The sequence below is a fragment of the Dipodomys merriami genome, unplaced genomic scaffold, assembly GCF_024711535.1.
Source record: "Dipodomys merriami isolate MVZ:Mamm:240054 unplaced genomic scaffold, mDipMer1.0.p SCAF_1, whole genome shotgun sequence".
Classification (NCBI taxonomy): domain Eukaryota; kingdom Metazoa; phylum Chordata; class Mammalia; order Rodentia; family Heteromyidae; genus Dipodomys; species Dipodomys merriami.
Genome location: NW_027202270.1, coordinates 40208723 through 40221709, shown reverse-complemented (window position 1 = coordinate 40221709; position 12987 = coordinate 40208723). Strand labels below are relative to the sequence as shown.

The following is a 12987-nucleotide window of genomic DNA, read 5'->3' as shown; positions in this document are numbered from 1 at the left end:
TAGTGTAGATTTTAATGTTAGCTTTGGGCTACGTATTAGACCTTTTGTTGCTGTGACAAATGCCTAAGAAAATGCCCTATTGCATGACCTTCACTTTCTGGGAGGATCTTCCCCCCTTTGTTAGTCATCCCTGGAAATGCCCTCAGATAAACACCTTGGTTCTAATCTCCGACCTATTTCACAATCCAAATTGACAATGTAAATGAATTATCATATGCTATATTACCTTTCATATGCTATCAAATGCTAAATGTCACAGCCTCAAAACATAATCGAACACATAGTAATTGGTTTTAGAATATGGTATCTTTCTTTCCGTTAGTGTTTCTGCAGTATAGGGTTTTCTTAATAAAGCCTATAATGGGAATCCTTTGCTTTGGAGGGTGGGAGATGGTGTTGTGTATTTGAACTAGGATCCTAATACTTGATAAGCTAGTGTACTACTACTTGAGCCACACATCCAGCCCTAGCTGTTGCTTGCTATTTGGAGATGGAGTCTAGCAAACTTTTCTACCCTACCTGGCAGTGAAACACAATTCTTAGATCTTAGCCTCCTGAGATCTAAGGTTGATCTGAGATTATAGGTATGAGCCACCAACACTCAGTGGGAACATTTTTTTGAATGAAGATAATTGGAATTATTTTCACTTAACTTATATGTACATTTGGACAATTAATTACTGGATGAATAGGTCTATTAATATTTCCAGAAGCTACTTATTTCTTAATAACTTATTTTTTATATTTTTCATATTCAAAAATGGAATTTACTGTTTTGTGATTTCACCTACCTTGCTGTTCTCTGCTATTGTGTAAATGCTAGTGATAGTATTTTGGAGTCCGATAGCTTTAGCATGGACCAACACATTCAAATATGACTGGTGAACATAATATGAAACTCACAGCTAGGTTTTTACCCTCATCAAAGGTCATTGACAGACTGTGTGATTCAGTTTCACACCAAAATTGGTAGCAACTTATTTTGTGCTACATGAAGCAAAAGTCAATCAAAAACCTGAATTGTTAATTGTTCTTTTAGGTAATAGTGATTTGATTAAGTATTGGAAGGTGATATCCTGATAAAGATTAAGTGGAATTTTTCTGTTCCATAGAAGCTATTTTCAGAATTGTTAATCATCCTTGCAACCACAGTTAGATTAATAGGAAATGAAGAAACCTTTGCTAATAGAATAGGTCCAAAAAATGAGAGGACACACAAGTTTGTCCTGCCTTAAAGGACGGTGTTTCACAGCACTGCCCATGGCAATCCCTCATTACTCCACTCTGGAGAAATACTTGATTGTTCCTATCACATGTGTGCATTGCAGGGTAGAGAGCTACATAAAAATATAATCTGAAAGAACAGGTGAGAAATTATGGATTCCATTAGGAATGGAAGTTCTGGATTGCAGCTAAATTAGTTGGGTCTATACCTATGAATATGAAATAGATTTGAGATTTTTACCTCTATTTTCCAAACAGAAGTTCCAAAGAATTCCTTTTTCTTTTTGAGTTCAGAACTACATGAAAATAGTAGCATAAAATAATTAAAACAATATAACAGTAATATTTTTAGAGTGCTTTTCATTTGTTAACCATAAAAGCACCAGCATTAGTTTGTATTACTTCTGCTCTAGTCCTGAGACTAGCATGCTTTATTAACCTTTTAAGAGGCAACGAAACTGAGGCATGGAGAACTTCCACAGCCTTCCCTAGCTCCCATAATCATCTATGGGGACTCCATAGGTCATGCATAACTTCAACCATCTTTTTTATTTTTATTTTTTATAATGCTTCTCAGGCTTTGGCAGGAGAAAGGAAATTTTGTACTATTCTTTTGTACTATTCTCATGCTGTTAAGCATGAGATTCATATTCAAAGGTTAAATTCACATCTCTTCCAAATGGACATTTTGTGGTTCTTGGAGGAAGATGGTTCATGAATCTTTTCAAAGATCTCCTTGACTTAAGGTACTCATACACAACTTCAAAAGTTTCCCCATTTTCGTAGCTTAAAATTATCAGGTGCTTACTTACAACCTTTTTAGTAAATGTCCTTCTAGCTTGGGGTAGCTTTGGTATTTCATATTTAGTAAAAGTGCCTGCTACCTGCCCTTAGAAAATATCTTGGTTTTATGTCTCCCAGACTGCTTGTTGCTAAAGGCAAAATGTGAAATTGAGAGCATTGGAATTTCACTGTGCTGTAGAAATAAGGTGCAACTACTACATTAAGAGCAACGGCAGGTGCTGTAAATCTGAACATTGGGGAAGAAAAGGAATAAAATGTGATAGACTAGCCTGGAAATTACTAAGGTGAAGACAATTTTCCTAAAGAAATAATTATACTTTCCTACAAAGGAATTGTGTTTTATATTGGACTGCACTTTGAATGGGAAAGTTTAACATGGATTCCTGAATAATTAATCATGTACTCAGTTTCTATAAAGACATTTTACCTCTTTCAAGGCTCTTTCATCTCTTCTCCAAAAGTAAAAAAAATCTTATTAAAGTAATTTATGTTTATTGTAGAGCATTTAGAAATGCATAAATGACCCCCAAATATCACAAGACTGAAATAACCACCCTTAACATTTTAGTATGTATCATTCCAATAGTTCTTTTACGCTTTTTTACTTAATGTAGTCTTTTCATTTACCAATATATTACAGAATCTGTCTTAGTAAATATATTTTCTAGCATTGTATTTTGGTTTTCATGTGTGATTTCAACCATTACACTAGAAATTGAGGTTGCTTTCAATTATTTTATTTTATTTTATTATTATTTTTTTTGTCAGTCATTGGGCCTGAACTCTGGGCCTGGGCACTGACTGCCCTCAGCTCTTCAGCTCTAGACTAGCGCTCTACTACCTGAGCCACAGCGCCACTTCCCAGTTTTTCTGCTTATGTGATGCTGAGGAATCAAACCCAGGGCCTCAGGCATGCAAGGCAAGCACTCTACCACTGAGCCACCTTCCCAGCCCACAGCTACATTTTGATATACATTTGTGACTATTTTTCTTGGAATATAATGGCATATTGACCCCATGGACTTGGGAAATACACTGCTTAATGTATCCTTCAGAAAGATGCCAATTTGCATTCATACATGTGACATTTCTGATGTTTGAGCATTTCAAGAGCTGTTATTTCTTTTTTTTTTTTTTTTGGGTCCGGTCGTGGGGCCTGAACTCTGGGCCTGGGCACTGTCCCTCAGCTCTTCAGCTCAAGGCTAGCACTCTACCACTTGAGCCACAGCGCCACTTCCGGCTTTTTTCTTTTTGCTTATGTGGTGCTGAGGAATCGAACCCAGGGCCTTGAGCATGCAAGGCAAGCGCTCTACCACTGAGCCACCTTCCCAGCCCAAGAGCTGTTATTTCTGAGACAATACCAAGTGCCAGCTTCACGCTCAGGAGAGAGCACTGTACCTCTTCCTTGTGGCTTCCGGTACTCTACACGATCAGTGAGATTTCTCTAGTAACAAACTATAGAAATGATCCCTGAAAGTATAGTCTTTCGAGAGCTGTTATTTCTATAAGGACAAAGCCCACTTTGTGGGCACATTTTGACAATAGATGTGCTGGGAAGATTGAGCTTCACTTTTCTACTCATTTGCATAGTGGGCTAAGGCTTAATATTTTAGTCTATTGTACTTTGGTAAAGTCAGTGTAAAGAAGAGAACTTGTAGGGCAGTAAATTGGGGAGAAAACGAAGAGGTATTCTAAACCAAACTGGGCTTAGTGTTTTCCTCATGAGAAACTTAGGACAGAAAGCATGCTCCTAATTCACATTTATTTTCCATAATGACTAACGTTTGGGATACTGCAATGGGGTATGTGAAAAGGAACAAACAAATCCTGTTGGAATGTTTCCGTGCTCTGTGCATCCTCTACATAGCGACTGGAGTTTCCCCTCTGCAAGGGTCTGCTCCTCATCAATACACAAGTGGCTGTAGGAAGTGGAAATGACTCTAGTCTTCAGAATCCCTAAAAAATGTCATTAGGAATTGAGTTGATGTTTTGGAGAGATATTTGCCTTCAATTATTAAAGGACAATTTGAAAAAAGTGAAATATCACCCTTTTCACAAAATGTTTTGGAATGGTAAATCTTTTTCCCTTCCCATTTGTATTATGGATGAACAATATAGGGAAAATGGACCCCCAGGAAACAATTTTCAATATAGGAAAAGGAAAAAATATAGTACTCAAACAAGAGGAGTCCATTCTGGATAAAATTAGTGATAAACTACCAACCCTTCATTATTCAATCATATCTATGTAATGACATTACAAGCTAGACTTCTTTAATTCTACACAATGAACTTGTAGAGTCACATAGAGCAGAACTATTGTTTTCATTTCTTCTTGTGCACAAGTCAAATAAGTACTATAGTAGAAAAGGTCCAAGGTGAGCTGATTCGCTTCACTGACCCCAAGGAAGAAAATAGAGCTCTGATAATAAAATGCCTTACTAATTGAGTATAGTTAAAGCAAAACTACATGTCATACCCCAAGCATGAACCCCAGTATTGACAATATTCCTCAGATAGCTGATAGAAGCAAACAATCCAAAGCACGAAATTGTCATGCATTGATCTTAGGGATAACTGGAGGCCAGTTAGCCTAAATATGATTTTTTCTAGTTTTATTTTCAATTCAAAGAATAAGTTTATTTTATCTTATATATTTCTTAACCAAACACAATAGTTTGAGAACCCTTAACAAGCTTTATCAATGTGTACACTTGGTGTATCATCATTTTGACTTGCTGATTGTTCTCCACCCGTTTGCTCCCAATACAATAGCCTTTGCAGATCTAGAGATGTAAATATTGAAGACAAGCTGAGAATTTGGTTGAGGTGCTCCAGGAGGTTCTGGGGATGAGACTCCTTCATGTAGAGAAGTCCTGCTTTTTCTGAGTTCTTCCTTGAGCTTCTTTATAAATGTTCCTTTAAAGGAAGTCTTCCTAGCAACAGTAGTAGAACAGTACCCATGTAGCTACAAAAATATGATTAAATATGAAGTTTATAACAAAACCCTGAGCTTTGCATATGATAGGTGCTCAATAATTTGTTTGCGAAACAAATGAATAAGCCAGTGGAGGAGAGAGCTGTGATTAACACAATGGTTTAAAGACCCAGATCCAGATTCTGACTTTGGATGGCTTTTCTCTGAGATTCTATTTCTCAAACTGTGCATCAAGCACTTATACGACATAAGTTTTGAGATCTCAACAACCTTTATGTAGTTTTGTTTTGTTTTTATTTTTACCAGATAAATGGGTGCTGGAGTGGAAAGCACTAAAAAGAGCAACTTCTGAGTGTTGAAGGTCAGACAGACCAATACAAATTAAGCCACCAGTAGTATCTAACACTACACACTACAAACTGAGAGAAGGGCTGTACACGCTTTTCTTATCAATAGCAGTTCTGCATACATCTTCAGAAGTCCTTCAGCCCATTTCAAATCCTTCAGCCCATTTCATAAATGACAAAACTGAGGTTCTGATCCATAGCAGAGCCAATATTAGGTATTGAATATAAGACTCTGTCACTCTACAGACTCAATGTATAGTAAGCTTTTGTGACCTGGTTACCTAGCTGGGAAGGAAAGGAAAGTGACAGAACAATGCCACAGAGTGTGGGTGGCCCAGTTCTCCTTCAGGAAGGAGGCCCATAACCTAAGTCTCATAATTTCCTATCCAGACTTTCATGCATGAAACTTTATGGCCTCTTGAAAGGTGAATGAGTAGACTTGATTCATTGAAAGTCAGAAACAGCTTTTTAAACATTTGAAAATCAAGATAGGTAGTTAGTCTGCCTTGTAAAAATTTCTTATGGATGTCACTATTAGAAAAATTTATTTTAGCATATTATACTGCAAAGCTTATTTAAACTCATCACATCTTCAGATTCAGTCTTTGTTAGTTGGGGATTTTAACATTAATCCTAGCCATATCTTAATTCATAGGGTCTTGGAAAGTAGTGATTTGTTTTGCTATCACCAGATTTTATCCATGTAAAATAGGTCACTGACATGTCACATTTTATGAGGTTATTTATACCACCTCTCTCATTTGGGCTGCTCTTTCACAGGTTATTTTTCTTCTCTATATTAATGAGAGGAGTTCAGGGTACTGAATTTTGTTTATTGAAAAAATTGGCACCTGGAAATCCTGAGCAAACCAAAGTGCAAAATGTGAAATATGAAATACTTTAGCCTTGAAGAGATAAATTCTATCATCAGAAATATTAATCAAAAGATTCTTAAAATTCTAAAAAAAAGTTATTAATTTCCTGGTATATTTGTAACATGTAACTTTCAAAATCACCCAGTTATATTTTTACAATCTCACATGTTGTGTGCATGTCTGTGTGTATGAATATTTATGCACATACATATTCCAGCATAAAAATCAACTTGATGCCTTTCTAAAAATGTAAAAGATCTTGTCTAGTAACTACAGTTTGTGATCATATTTATGTGTGTTAACAAATACCAACTATATGTCCATTAAATATTAATAGCTATAAGTTCTAGCTTGCCCTAATTATTTCTAATAATCTTTGTGGAGACTAATATCTTTAAAAAGTATATATGTGTTGATGATAGAAAACAGGTTGAAAAGTACTGATTTATTACAAGCGATCATTAAGTTTAAAAGCATTCCAGGGAGATGAAGACATCTGCCTTGTATTTTCACATTGCAAGAGAAAAAGACAGGAAGAACAAAAAGAAAGGAAATGATGTTGCAAGCTAGGTTTGAAGAAAACAGTTTCTTCTTTCTATCAGCAAAAGTAGTTTTTTTTTTTAAAAATTCATGCTAATAGCTATCACTTATCATGCTAACAAGTATGTTTAATGTTATACATTAACAATGAAAATGATATATGTCCCTAAATTGTTTTTTGGCTTACACACAGTATGTGAACACATGCATCTCTAGTTTGTTCTTTCTACAAAAAATATTACAGAAAATGGATATAAGAATGAGTTAAGATGGGTTAATTATGTCTTGGAAAAATAGTTTGAAATGGACTGTGTTTTTGCTCTTCATTAAAGGTAAGACTTAGTAAGACTCAATTATAAGAGTTTAGTGAATAGTCATTTGATATCTTGGAAATCAAAGGAAAGGGCCACTGTTGAGAAGCTGAACTTAGCTGTTGTAGGAGTTTCATCTCTCTAAATGAGTGCTATTGACAGGAACCATATGTGTCACTTACTATGGCTGAAAAAGAGAACATGGGTGGTTTTCCAAGGAGCTATGACCTCCTGTGCATACGTGTCTACTGTGCATGCAGGGACAAATCTGATATATTTATGATGTTGAATTAATACTCAGAGCCACATGTGAGCTTGGGGGCTGGAGGTTTTTCTATTTAAAGGATTATATGTGAATATCCAGATTGATTTTGCCTTCATTTTAAATCAATCTTTGTATTTAGTGGTGTTTGTACCAGACAGAGACATTCATGAATGTGTAAGGTCCCCTTTGAAATGACAAAAGAATGATGAAGTGGTTCTTAAGCATATATTTAGCCCAGCTGAAATAAAGAAATACCTTAAGTAGATCTGATCACTCAAAACAATAGGTTAAGGACTTCGTTTAAGGAATCAGACCTATTGTAACATCAGGGTGCTTGAATGGCAGACATTTTCCTAGGAAAATAGCTGGAAACAAAATTTTAACTTGTGTTCTTGCAGAATATCCTTTGCTATCTTCTTACGTTTTTCCTACCTATATGGTTATATGTTCAGTGAGTTTTTATAGAACACACACAGTAAGAGATGGAGAGAACTCGTGCTTGTTTGTTTTAAAATTTTTTCTGATCATTTGTTTTGGATGATGCATAAATACCATTTATATTTAATGTACATATTGAAATATTTTTGTTTGTCTATATATTTCTTTTCTGATTGATCTCTTTTAGATTCACCTGCTTTCCCTGCCTTCTTTTGGATTTATATAGTCTTTGTGATTGCTCTAAAGATTGTATGATACATAGTTCGCTTTCCATAAACTACTTGGAATCATTATGTCCCATTTCAAGTGAACACAGAAAATATGCTGCTATATTGGTCCTATTTTACTACACTCTCATGATGTTATGAAGTCATATGTTACATCCACATTCTCTGAAACTCCTATCAGACAATGCATTAATACTTCCCTCCCAATCTCTTTTTTTTCTTTGATTTTTTAAAATTTTTTTATTATGAAAATACCATACAGAAGGGTTACAATTACATGGACAAGGTAATGAGTACATTTCTTATCAAGCATTGTTGCCTCCTCCTTTGTTTCCCCTTCCCATCCCTTCCCATCCCTCTCCCCTCCCCACTCCTCCTTTCCCAACCCCCCCGCCAAAATTGTAAAGTTTGTTTTCAACATAACATCTTGTACATCTCATTGTTGCAATAGGTCCACCTGTATCTCTATCTAAACAATTTGTTTTTTCCCTTCCCCTCCACAAATTGTACCTGCATCAAATACAGTGAAAACAGGGGTTATACCGTGGGGGAGGGACATACAAAGCAACAAAGAAATCATCTTATAAATATGTTAGAAACAATTGCAAGAAAAAAAAAACATTTGAGTCCTTATTTTGAGGTTCATTTCGCCTAACATCAACTTATCTGATCTTTTCTGCTTGTCTCAGACATATACTAGTAATTGTAAATAAGGGAAACCATGAGACCTATGTTTCTTTGGGCCTGGCTTCAATCTCTTTTTAAAGAAAGAAAATACTATGTCACATGTCCCAAAGTATTTGCCATTTCCCTCACATTCCCTTTATTCTCAATGTTCTGAGTTTCCTTCTGGTATCATTTCCTTTCTTTCTGAAAACTTCCTTTAGCAATGAATTGTTTACGTTTTCCTTTAGCTAAGAATGCTTATTTCACTCTTATTTCTGAAAGATGTTTTTCTCTAGAGAATTCAGTGTTGTGAAAGCTATGATATCATGCCCCACTGTTCTCCATGGTCTCCAATGAGAAATCTGCAATCTCCTATAAGTTTTTCTTCTGGATGTTCTCAGCATTCTTAAAAAAATTTTGTTTTAGTTTTCAGCAATTTGATTATGATGTCATGAAATTCTTTTGAGTTTATTCTCTAGAGGGTTCATTGAGCTTTTTTTTTTTTCATTGAGCTTTATGACTCTTCAGGTTTATAGCTCCAGGTTTATGTCTTTCACCAAATTTGAGAATTCTACAGCTATAATTTCTTCAATTTTTTTAAACAAAGTACAGTCTTCTAAATTTTAGGGAGAGTGTGCTCAATAATAAAAGTTTTTAAAAGAAATGTTTAGATATTTAGGTTCAAAATCCTTTCATGTTATGCTAATCTTTTAATGCCATGCACTCATAACAAATCAAAAAATAGCTGTGACAAAATCAATATAGGATCATATAACATAAGTTATTCATATATCTTCACAAATACCTATACAATGCTAAAAGTTTCTCATTCTGATTCTTGTTTTTTGTAGGTGATGAGAGATAATAAGATAATACTATAGCATGAAAATGTTTACCTCAATGTAATTATTCTGTATGTACGCATGTATGTGTATATATAGCACGACCTTACCCTCAAAAAATAATTTGTTTAGAATTAAATTTCCTTAAGACAGCCATGATTAAACTTGAATATGTTTTGCCATCAAAGTTTCTGATTCACAACTCCAAATGGATCAAAGACCTCGGAGTCAAAGCAGACACTCTGAAAACATTACAGGATGGAATAGGAGAAACCCTAGGCCTCCTTGCCTCAGGCCGAAATTTTCTTAATAGAGACCCAGAAACACAACAAATCAAAGAAAGGTTGGACAAATGGGATTGCATGAAGTTGCAGAGCTTCTGCATGGCAAAGGACATAGCTAGCAAGATCAATAGAAAGCCCATGGATTGGGAAAAGATCTTAACTACCCATACAACAGACAAGGGTCTCAGATCTAAAATATACTTGGAGCTCAAAAAATTAAATCCCCCAACAACAAATCCTCAAAGAAACAACTGCCCAATAAATAAGTGGGCTAAAGACTTACAGAGAAACTTCTCTGAAGAAGAAAGAAGGATGGCCAACAGACACATGAAGAAATGCTCAACCTCCCTAGCCATAAAAGAAATGCAAATCAAAACAACATTGAGATACCACCTCACCCCAGCTAGAATGGCTATAATCAAGAACTCTAACAACAACAGATGCTGGAGGGGATGTGGACAGAAAGGAACCTTACTTCATTGTTGGTGGGAATGTAAACTTGTTCAACCACTTTGGAAAGCAGTATGGAGGTTCCTGAAAAGACTTCACATAGAGCTCCTCTATGACCCAGCAATTCCACTTTTGGGCATTTACCCAAATGTTTACAAACAAGACCACACTAAAGCTACCAGCACAACTATGTTTATTGCAGCATTATTTACCATAGCTAAGTTATGGAACCAACCCAGATGCCCCTCAGTAGATGAATGGATCAAGAAAATGTGGTATATATACACAATGGAAGTCTATGCCTCCATCAGAAAGAATGACATTGCCCCATTTGTTAGGAAATGGAAAGACTTGGAAAAAATTATATTAAGTGAAGTAAGCCAGGCCCAAAGAAACATAGGTCCCATGGTTTCCCTTATTTGCAATAACTAGTATATGTCTGAGTCAAGCAGGAAAGATCAGATAATGTGATGTTAGGAAAATGAACCCTTAGATAAGTATTTAAATGTTTTCTTCTTTCATGCATTTGTTTCTAACTCATTTATAAGATTATTTCTTTGTAGCTTTGTATGTCCCTCCCCCACAGTACAACCCCTGCTTTCACTATATTTGATGTCGGTATAATTTGTGGAGGAGATGGGGAAAAACAAGTCGTTTAAGGATACAGGTAGACCCGATGCAACTACGAGAAGTACAAGTTGTCATGTCAAAAACGAACTTTACAACTTTGGTGGGGGGTATGGGGGGGTGGGGGGGTGGGGGCCCGGGATTGGGGGGGGGCGGGGGAGGCTGGGAAGGGATGTGAAGGGTAAACAAAGGAGGAGGCTGCAATGCTTGATAAGAAATGTACTCATTATCTTGCCCATGTAATTGTAACCCCTCTGTACAGTATGTTCACTAAAAATAAAAATTTAAATTAAAAAAAAAGTTTCTGCTTCAGTAATTCTAGGGTAGGGCCTTAAGAACTTGAATTGTAAGTAGGATGCCAGATTATGTCAGTGTTGTGGGGTTTAGGATTATCAATCTTGAGAATGAATACTATAAGTGAAAGAACAGAGTACCCAGAATTTCATGTGGTCCATCAAAAGGCATGAATTAGAATGTAAATTGAAATTTATGTTTCTGTTAACTTTGTGAGATTTGCAAAGAACAAATTTATTTTGATCTTAAGTTGACTACTTAAAGGTTTTCAGCCGTTTCAACTACTCAGATGTATGTACATCCATGAACCCTAATATTGTAAGTCAAAATGATAATACGACCAGTAAGATAAATTGATTTCTCTGGTGTCAAAAACTTTCAAAAATTAGTTATCTTAATTGTTTCTCATTTAACTTTCTTAAGTTTCTTTTCCAAGATGTATTTTTGCTGTGTAACAAGAGGTTTGCCTCAAACTTGAAATCTTCCTGCTTTAGCCTCCTGAAGAGTGAGATTACAGACACATGCCCCACTCAAGTAGGTTTAATTTACTTTTTTATCCAGACTGGAGGGTGGCAAAGTATAGGTTATTGATCAGAACTGTTTTGTAGTCTATTATTTTATGACCAGTAAGCTAAGAATGATATTTTCATTTTGTAAAACATCAAGAAGAAGAAAACATAGAAACTATAGGTGGCCCACAAAGCATGGACTATTTAGGATCTGATCCTTCATAGTTTGTTTAACTGCATTTAGAGCCATTTTGCCAAGGTAGCACATCAAGAAGTGATGGAAGAGGGGCAGGAAGTCAAATATGGTTTTACTTGTCCTACCGCCCTTATTTAACTCTTGACTCCATTAACTGATTTGTGTAGCATTAGACAAGTAACAAGTTTTCTATGCATCTATATCCTCATTACAAAATGCAGGTGATAAAAATCAGATATTGTGTGATTCAATTAGTGAATACATGGAGTCCTTAGTACACCACCTGGCACATAGCATAGGCACTCTTGTCTACTTCCCACTTGATAGAATACTGTGCAAACACTGAAACTAATATTGCACTGAGCAGTAATAAAAACATATTAAGCGGTTTGGTTATGAAGAGGAAGAAGGCAAAGCATAAAATGGACTGTACATTTTCTAGAATAAGAAAAAGAAACAAACAAAAACACGCAAACTCTTCAGGGGAAAGTATGGGAAGGAAACACAGAAGTATATTAGGAATAGTAGTGTTGATTTGATGAGACTACAGACAATTTTCCTTCTTCCCCCCTTCCTTCATTGTTCACCATTTCTCAAAGGCACTATAACTTTTAACTTGATGCTGCACCTCAGAAGTGGCTTAGGCCTTTCCCGAGGTACTTATCTCCAAGATAGGATAGCTAGATGAGCAATGCTCATCATAAGTCTTCTAGTATTTGTTTTGGTCTCTGGAAGTCATTCCCTTCACATTCTTTGTTCATAGTTGTATTTAATTAGGACTTGAGCTAGTCATAAAATGTACATTAATTGTCTGTTATTTCATAAATGATGGCCAAAATAACAGCCCTTGATAAAAACAGTTTTGGAGAGAGCACCATTTGGTCTACTCCTTTTCCAAGGCTCCCTGCTTGCCCCAAGCAAGAGCTTTCTCTTCGTTATCTCCTTTTATCCTGGAGAATTGCTAATCCTGCACTACCATATTAAGTACCAATTAAGCAGAGATTTGTCATTCTTGCTTGAGAACATTGAGCTGGGCTATAGCTGCATATTTCACAGACTTCTGACAGAAATTATTTTAATTAGACTGCTGCAAGCAGCATTTAAAATAGTCTGTATGGCCAGGGAGAGGGAGAATGGCTCCTCAGTCAGA

At 35.9% G+C, this 12987-nt stretch overlaps 1 pseudogene; it reads right to left on the bottom strand.

The window, feature by feature from the left end:
• Positions 1–3339: 3339 nt before the first annotated feature.
• LOC138835543 (small nucleolar RNA U3) lies at positions 3340–3514 on the bottom strand (annotated as a pseudogene).
• Positions 3515–12987: the final 9473 nt, after the last annotated feature.